This window comes from Falco punctatus (assembly GCF_963210335.1).
Source record: "Falco punctatus genome assembly, chromosome: 4".
Classification (NCBI taxonomy): domain Eukaryota; kingdom Metazoa; phylum Chordata; class Aves; order Falconiformes; family Falconidae; genus Falco; species Falco punctatus.
Genome location: NC_137583.1, coordinates 50543883 through 50553219, shown reverse-complemented (window position 1 = coordinate 50553219; position 9337 = coordinate 50543883). Strand labels below are relative to the sequence as shown.

Here is a 9337-nt window from a genome sequence, read left to right as displayed (position 1 = left end):
TAAATTCTTTTACAACTACAGAAAATGATCATATCTTATGATCATTCTTTGACAGGACCAAACAAAACATTTAAGTAATATACATATTAATATTCCTAAAACTACTACAATAAGTATTATAACAAAAGCATGCTTTAACCATTCTAAATTAGGTAACCACGAAGTCAGTTTGTTCCATATAGCTTCAAAACTCCATGAGAAATCATCTTTAGTAATTTCATGCAAAATCTGAACCTTGTTCCATATCTTATGGATGTCTGTTTCAATTTGATTACTTTGGTTTATGTATACACAACAACTTTGGTTTATTATCATGCATACTCCCCCTTCCTTTAGGGTAATTAAGTCCAGGGCCATTCTGTTTTGAATTACCACCTTACTCAAAGATTTTACTTCCTGGTTCAATCAGCTGATTGCGTCTGTCATTAGATTAAACATTTGTTCAATTTCTGCAGACATGTTTACCACGGTCTTTTCTAATTCACTAACTCCTAACCACGGAATAAACCCCCTAACAAAACTGTGGTATCCAGTATGTCTCAAAACAATGGGGTTTTCACTTCTCTTAACATGTCTCCAGACATTATGATAGAACACAAAAAAGCCACAACCAAGAAAAAAAAAAGAAGTCAACTCCTACCTTCTGTATCTCAGGATGAAAAGTTTCCCTTGGGCTCTTCCCAAATTTGTCATGACTCACAGCACTGAAACGCAAAGAAATACTGATTTATAGGAGAGCAAGTATACATTTCAACATTAAACCGCTAACTGGCTGTAGTTGGGACCGATTTAAAAAATAATCGTTCAAAGAGCCTTGCTTACGTGGAATTTTTTGTGGAATTCCCACAATACCACCTCTAAGACTTCCTAAACTTCTTTTGGGTTTTAAAAAGAGAAATAACTAGGACCCTGCATGGAGATCAGGTTTAAGTGTACTGTATTTACTTATAAAGCACAGAATTTTATTCCATCAACCTTCACTTTGGCTTTATACATAATCGTTGTGAGCGTTTTAGGAAGACTCAATAACCTATTCTATGTCATAAGCTTCTCTTCTATCTCTTTGAAAATAATTCAAGGCATGTCAAATGAAAAACGAGCTGTGCAGCATCAAGTTCACACCCCAAAGATCCACAAGCAAGATCAACTGCCTCAATCAACAGAAATACCTAATTTATAGCATTTCTTCTTAACTCGTGTTTCTACATGACTATTATTTTTGCCCATTTTTTTCCCTAGCGTTAATTTCTGGAGCTGCACAGCACGCCACGGAGTGCCAAATGCAGTCTGTCTGAGGCACACTGAGCTGACACGGAGGTTACATCTGATGCACCTTTCCATCATTGCTTATGCTAGGCCACCATGCGGACAGGATTTCCCATAGTTCCCTTTGAAAGCAATTAAAATGCTAAAATTAATTTATAAAAAAGCAGGTTTATCGTGTAACTGAAATCCTTTGAGATAGTCTGTACCTAGACTCACGCTGGCTGTGAACAGGGTGAAATGGCAAAGGACTATCAACCAGGCCCAAGGGAAGGCTCAAAGGCTGTAAAAGCTAAAGAATAGTCAGGGAAGGGATTTTAGTCCAAGCCCAAGGGGGCAAAAGGAGATGACATTAGTCCTGCTGCCTGCAGGTGTGTGGGAAAATCACCTTGGGGGGGGGGGGGGAATTCGAGAAAATTGCGTCCTAACCGAAGTGTAGTATTATGGAAAGCTTTTTTAGGGTAAAATACAGCTATGGCCTTCAGGATGGTTGGCATGCACAGAATCCGTATCACCACAGTTCCCTAAGCAACACCTCCTGGCAGCTCAGCGCACGCGGATAGCGGTGATGAAGGACGGTGCAGCGTGGAGACACCATGGCCAGCCTTTCATGCTCCCTGCAGGAAAGGGAACCAGATGGCACCACACAGCTGATAAGCTGCACACCAGTTGTCACACGAAGAATCCAGGAGATGTCTGGGGCGAATGTCACCATAATGGTTGGCTCACTTTCCTCAGCTGAAATAATTTCATTGTAATACTAATGCACACCTCCATCTCAAAGATGCCTGCTTGCAAGGTACTACTGCGCCTCAGTAGGCACACAACACCAGTTAGTAACAACAATATGCATGACTAAAGTCACTCAAGCTCCACCTAAATGTGATGGAAATGGACTGGTCCTGGACTGAAATAAGTCCAAAGGCAGGGTGGGGTGGGGGGTGGGGGGTGGGTGGGCAGTGGGGGCGGGGCGGGGCTTGTCTAAATTCCCCGATTACCCAACTCTGATTCAGAGCTCACAAAGCTAGGTCAAGCTGACTCACTCTCTACAGTTGTTATGCAGGGTCTTCTCACCAAGGTAGTCAGCCTTGGGGAGGATGAGAAACAAAGAACAGGTAGTGAAAACAACGCTGTTATCTAGAGTTATGCAGAAAGAAACCTTCAAGTGAGGAAAGTTCTAGCTACGAGAGGCCTCTTAGGGTTAGGGTTAGGGCCTTTTAGGGTTAGGGTTTGGGTTCGGGTTGGGGTTAGGGCCTCTTAGGGTTAGGGTTTGGGTTAGGGTTAGGGTTCGGGTTCGGGTTAGGGTTAGGGTTAGGGTTGGGTTAGGGTTAGGGTTGGGTTAGGGTTAAGGTTAGGGTTAGGGTTTGGGTTCAGGTTCGGGTTCGGGTTAGGGCCTCTTAGGGTTAGGGTTAGGGTTAGGGTTTGGGTTAGGGTTAGGGTTCGGGTTAGGGTTGGGTTAGGGTTAGGGTTGGGTTAGGGTTAGGGTTAGGGTTAGGGTTTGGGTTCGGGTTAGGGCCTCTTAGGGTTAGGGTTAGGGTTTGGGTTAGAGTTAGGGTTCGGGTTTGGGTTGGGTTAGGGTTAGGGTTGAGTTAGGGATAGGTTAAGGTTAGGGTTAGGGTTAGGGTTTGGTTTTGGGTTCGGGTTAGGGTTAGGGTTCGGGCCTCTTAGGGTTAGGGTTAGGGTTCAGGTTCGGGTTTGGGTTCAGGTTAGGGTTCGGGTTAGGGTTGGGGTTACGGTTCGGGTTCAGGTTCGGGTTCGGGTTCAGGTTAGGGTGAGGGTTGGGGTTAGTGTTAGCATTTGGGTTAGGGTTAGGGTTTGGGTTAGGGTTCAGGTTCGGGTTAGGGTTTGGTTTAGGGTTCGGGTTAGGTTTAGACTCAGGGTTAGGGTTAGACTCAGGGTTCGTGTTAGGGTTTAGGGTTAGGGTTACGGTTAGGATTAGGGTTAGGGTTAGGGTTAGGGTTAGTGTTCGGGTTAGGGTTAGGGTTCGGGTTCAGGTTCAGGTTAGTGTTAGGGTTAGGGTTAGGAGTAGGGTTAGGGGTTTGGGGTTATGGTTAGGGTTTGGGTTCGGGTTAGAGTTAGGGTTAGGGTTGGTTAGAGTTAGGGTTAGGGTTAGGTACATGCCATGCACAGCTCGAGCAGAGAAGGTGCCAGGAAGCAATTCTGTTGGTTGTTCTCATACTGCCTCGGTAGCCAGATGAAAGGCACCACAAAAGTTGGGCTACCTGCTTTCTGGGCTGAGATGGTGAACTACTGACTTTTGCACTCGGCCGGAGCCAAACTGCTCCACGGCACGCCCCATGCACAACTCTGCTGGGGAAGGTGCCAGGAAGGATTCTGTTCAGTAGTTCTCCTGATTATATGGAAGCGAATGCAACAGCTACAAACCTGCAAGTTGTGACATGTTTGACAGTGATAAATGTTGGTGAGAGTTGAGCAGTCAGGTAAAGCCTATTCAAATAAAACGTATGTTACTGCAGTACTCCAAAACCCCATTAGGATGATGAAGTGGAGCCCATTTTCTTGTATGTGGGAACTATATCTGTGGTAAGCGATGACTGAGGAGGCTTTAGGTGTAATGGTGGAAAGGTTGGTGTGATGTCATAACAAAAGGGAGTAACTTCATCCTTGAATCTATGTATGGTATAGTAATGAACAGGAATTGAGACATTATTTCATGTCATTAATGAGACAGATGCTGAAATATTATGCTTAGTTCAGTTCTCATAATCTTAAGTTCTTGGAAAACAGTATGTAACACAGAGAAGAGGCATAAAAGTTGAGCTTGGGAAAACAGGTTTTACAATGCAAGAGTTTCAAATTGGTGTCTTTCAAGTTTGTCTGAAAGGTAAGAGATCATCTTAAGTTAGTTGGTGTAGTATTTTATAAATTGATTTTAACAGGAACTGACATTTATGCAAAAGACATATGTGAAGAACCTATTGCTGAACACTAAAACCATTCACATTTTAAAAAAAAAGTGAAACTGAGATCTAAGTGAAGGCAGTTAGCCAATGAAACAACTTCTAAAAGAAGTAGAACATCTGTCCCCTTTGCTTTTGCATCAAAACTGGATTCATTTCTAGGTGGTGTATTCAGGTCTAAATTTAGCCTAAGTTACAGGTCTCTGAACTACAGCGCAGAGAACTCCCCCATAGACAGCATTCTCAAACGAGAAATAAATGCACGTATGATTTTGTTACATATACAAACACATAACATTAGGCATTATATGTTGGTGATGTGGTAATGTGATGGCTATTTAACAGTGATCCTTCTTCATCAGGAGAAACAGGATTTCTCTTGTTTGGAGATAGACACAGCTTTGAGGTTAATCCATTTCTTCAGCCAGCTTACATTTTTCTGGACTCTTCAACTTCAGCCATGGCAATTAATCTAAAAAGTAAGCATCATATCTTTCCCTTTTCACATACGCAAACACAATTTTTAAAAAACGCAGAAACAACCAAAGGAAAGCGAAGCCAGATACCATTAATGATATTCACAGAGGAGGAATGTATCCCTTAGTCCTCAGAGCAGACTTTAGGGGACAGAAACAGCAACCAATTGTTACCAGTATTTATCCTAGCTAGTGCTAGCCAAGTGGGAAGTCCTCATTCTGTAAGAGTACCTGGTGATACCGAGGGTCTGCTAAATGGCATTTTTGCTTCCTCCTTTCAGCAGATTCAGTCACCATAATTCAGAAAAACCTGCTCAGCTATTTTTCTTTCTCAGCATTTGTTATTTTTGATTCCATTCCTACAATAAACTGCGCAGTCTATGTTCGATAGATTGGCTGCAGTACCCATTTCTTTTCGCTAGATGGCAGCAGCGCTCCAGCCAAACTAAGGGTCATCGCTCTATCCCAACTAAGGGCAGCGCATTCGCAGAATAGGCTTGATGCCTTGGGGCGGGGTTTCCAGCTACGTACGCGTATGGGCTACGCATACGGCCCCGGAAGGTGGGTTCATTTCCGGCCCACGCGGCGCGCTGGAGCTGCGGTGGCGGTGCGGGGCCTTCGCCGGGAGCCTGGAAGACTTTCGGGCCGGGACGTGCGGCGGCGCGCTGGGTGAGCGGTCGGGCTGAGGGCAGACGGGGGCCGGTGGGCGAGCCCGGGCGTGGCCGTCAGGCAGCGGCCGGCTGGGGGGGACGTGGCGGGCCGGCGCTCGGCCGCGGCAGGGAGCGCCTGGTGCCGGCGGCGGGCGGGCTGAGGCGGGCGGCCCGGCCCGGGACCGGCGGGGCTGCCGGCGGTTCTCGTCTCCCCGGCAGTGACGGTGGTCAGCGGGCTGCTCACGGTGCTGCCTTTTATTTTTTCTCGGAGCTGCGCCGCTACCTCAGCGAGGAGGCGAGGAGCGGCGGCAGGGCGGCCCCGGTGCTCCCTTGTGGCGGCGGGGCCCGGGAGGGGGGTCGGCCCGCGGCGCCCTGCCGCCCCCCCGCCGCCTCCGGGCTGCCCGGGCAGCCGCTGCAGCCGCCGCAGCTCTGCGCGGGGCTTTGTCTTTCCCCCAGCCGCTGGCCGTGGCCGTGGCAGCGGGCTGGGGTCGCCGGCCCCCGCGGGCCGCAGAGGCTGCCTTAGGGCCTGCTGTAGTGCTGTCGCAGGGGGGTGGCTCAGGAGTCTCTTCCCACCCCTGTGAGCGGGCACGGGAAGGAAAAGAGAGCTGGCGGTGGAATCCCCACCTTTCCCCCCGACTGCTGATTTCTCTAAAAAGTATTGTGAAGGGCAAGCGTTGAACTACCGGGGAGGGTTGGGAGGCAGTAGCTCAGGTGTCTCGCTGATCCTGTGTCGTGACAGTTCAGTCCCTGGACCAGAGCAGCCGAGGGGAAGAGGCCTTTGGATTTGCTTCCCAGTGAAATGGGGCTCTTGTTTTTTCTTTGTACCTAGGTTCATCCGGAATTGTACGTTGACAGATCAAGGGAAGCTAAACTGAAGGTCAGTCTAGATGTTACTTTTCCGCATGTGCCTTGTGCTTGCGAGTCAGACTGCTGACTATGGAGGGATAACTTTTGTACTTGCCGAGGGCCCATGAGGCTCCGTGTGCCTGCTGCTTCCGAGAGCTGTGCTGCTGCTTGGGCAATAATTGGACTGTAATGCCAATGCCATGTGTTAGCCTTTCTCCAGAAGTTATAGAAGCAGAATGAGTGTTAAGAATCTGTTACCTTTTAACTACATTCAAAACAAAGTTGAGGGATGAAGTGACTGGAAGCCCTGCAAGTCTGACTGGGAATTGCTGCCCTGCATGTTATCTGCCTGTCTACCGATCGTTCCTGCCTCTTGTTCAGTTGTGGTAATGCGTTGGGCTCTAGACGTAGAGCATCTTGACTTCCTCCTGACCCCCCGAGATGTTACCGGTCTTTGCCTTCCTCACGTTTCACAGGGCGTGGGAAGGCCAGAGAGACTGGAAGCCTTGGCTGTTGTGTGCGGAGAAGCTTTCAGCCTTCTAAGAGAGCATGTAGCCAGCAAGCGCATCGTGGTGCTTCGGTACCGAGCTGATACCACAGGCCTCCATCTTTTTTTTGTGAAAAGGGATCACAAGGAAATGTGCTGATGTTGAAGGGGGAAAGGTGGTGGGGGAAGAGGTAGGAGGCAGCTTTCAGCCACTTACAGGCTTAACTCCTGTGTTCCTGAAAATGGTTCTGGGCTTTGAGGGGTTGGCTTTTGGCTTTTTGCCTTAAGTGTGTCTACCTTTCAGGGTAACACTTTCTTGGAAGTTGGAAACAGTCCTTCTGGGACACCAAACCAAACCCTGTACCTGGGAAGGCCATTTAGCGTGCTGCACCGTGCGTTTTATTCCCTGTTGGTCACTTGACCCTAGCCGTACACGCTCTCCCGGTTTGGCATGTTCTTACCCTGCTGGCTGAAAGATGCTGTCTTTTCATTTCTTCAGCTTGCCACAAGCCATAACGCTTGTGTGTTCATAGACCGCTTTCCTTGCTCACTGATTTCAGATTTGAGTGTTGATGCCATGGATATAACAGGAGAGCAGCAGCAGGACGTAGAGCACAAGCTGTTTAAACAACGTTTGGGTAAAGCTGCCAATTGTGTGACTCCAGAAACCGAGAGACATGGTAAGATGCTCTTCTGCCATTCTTGCATGGATGCTGTCATCGTCTTTCCATCACTGTATGCCTGCTATGATATTCATGGGAACAAGGGACAGCTGAATTCACAGCGTTTTAAACACCACAAACTCTTGAAGAGTTTATAGGACACAAATCTATTACACTGGCAGATCAGACAAGCTCCTCTGTATGTGTGAATATATATATTATACTCAGTACTTTTGCGAGGCAAGTCCCTCTGAAATTGGGACAAGGACTCATTGATGCATTTCAGGAGCAAAGCTGCTGAGTGAACAGGCTTTTCCTACTAGAAATCAAGCAGCTGCTCTGGCAGAACACTGCAATGGAGAGACAGGACGCTGTTTGATGCAAGCAAATGTCAATTTATTGTATAGAAACACAGGTATATATAGTTTCAGAAATCGCGCATTTTAAACAGATTGGTTCTTTTGAGCTAAGCATTGCGTACTAGGCAATCCCTGATTGGTGGTCAACTACCATCAATCAACAGCAAGGTGTTATCTTTCCTTGGTGCCATCCGTCCCCCACTCCTCTATGCTCCCTCAAGCATGATTCATCATGTTAATTGTTGTGTCTATACAAGCTCGAGCACCAATCCCTGCTGCACTTCCAAGGTCCTCCATGGATCATGATCTTCTTTCCGCCTGCTTTAACACACACAATCATTTGTGCACACTTAGTCTTTGAACAAGCAGTTCCTAGTCACATCTACTAATTTTTTTAAAAACACCTGAGAGCACCTGTGTACACAAATTGATCATCTATTGTTCTTCTATTCTCCTACTGAGTAACCTGACTAAGTTTTCAACCAGCCTTGGATTAGGGCTGTGTAAGTGATGATGACTGGTACTGCAATGTAGCAGCTTCAGCACATTAAGTTTCTTAATTCAAAATACATTTCCTTTAAGAGACCCACTGCGCAGCAGGTGCAGAATGGGACCACAAAGGAAGGGCTTTGGGGTGGCTCTCCAAAAGAAGCCAGCAGGTACTCTGGTGATTAGGTGCAGGGCTCAGGCAAGCAAAGCAGCCAGCACTTTGCTTCTGTGTGACCGGCTCCTTGATCCCCCCTTCTCTCCATTTGCCGTGCTTATATGTGCCCCTCATCTTCCCTGAGTGCTGCCTCTCTCAGCCCTGCTCTCCTCCCAGAGACGGGGCCAACCCCAGTTATTTTTTCCCCCCTTTGCTCCCAGGTTTGCCCCATCTGTCAACACACATGGTCTTTGGGTGTTGTTATCTAGGTCACCTTGGACTTGTGTGCCATTACTGACGGGCTTGCCTGGGAACTGCTGTCTCTGCCAGAGTCCTCTCCGCCAAATGACCCCAATCTCTTCCTTCAAGCGTCTGTGAAGTGTGGCCACCTCTGACGGCATTCCCTGCTAGCCACCTGCCAAAACTGGTGCTGAAAGAGCAGGGTTTCCCCAGCAGACAAGTTGTCTTCTCCAAGGCCGCCTTCTGCCTGCTCTCAGCAGACACACGGGAACCGGCAGCCGGTCCCTTTTCAAAACACAAAGCAGCCTTGAGCCCGCTTGCTTGGAGGCCAGTTCTGGGGCCTAGGAAGCCCTGCTGCGCCTCAAGGGCCTTGAGAGCAGCTCTTCCACTTTCAGACAGAGCCTGCCCGCTCCTCCTCCTCGGGACCCGGTTGCTCCCTCCGCTGTGCGCCTTATGCCTCGCCACAGAAGCCAGGATGGCAGCAGGGAGCTGCCGCACCATTCACAAGCTTGGAGGCTGCCACCCTTCAAGCCATTGCCCTCGACCCTCCAGGGACCTAGCCCTGCTGTGCAAATGCAATGCACATGCCTGGCTCCTGCTTCTCTCCTGCACTCCAGCAGGTGAGTGAGCAAGGCTCCTTCAGTCAGCGGCAGAAGGCAGACTGATGAGGTGAGAGTGATGCAATCTTGCAGGAGCTGGCTGGAAACTGGGACCATGCATGGCAATCAGTTAGCTGAGGGGAATGTGCTCGAGCTTGTCTAGACAACAATTGAAAGAGCATAGAGGAGTG

At 48.3% G+C, this 9337-nt stretch overlaps 1 protein-coding gene across 2 annotated transcripts in view; it reads left to right on the top strand.

Moving 5' to 3' along the window:
* The first annotated feature begins 4670 nt into the window (after positions 1-4670).
* The window catches only part of LOC308061970 (acrosin-like), a 39041-nt gene continuing 34374 nt past the window's right edge, over positions 4671-9337 (top strand). The window contains exons 1-4 of one of the 2 annotated variants that reach the window (XR_013927418.1): positions 4671-5329; positions 6140-6542; positions 7204-7323; positions 8529-8936. The gene's annotated coding sequence lies outside the window, so the exon portion shown is untranslated. Of the gene's footprint in view, positions 5330-6139; positions 6543-7203; positions 7324-8528; positions 8937-9337 lie in introns of those variants that run through there. The other variant, XM_080382728.1, reaches the window with a different exon arrangement.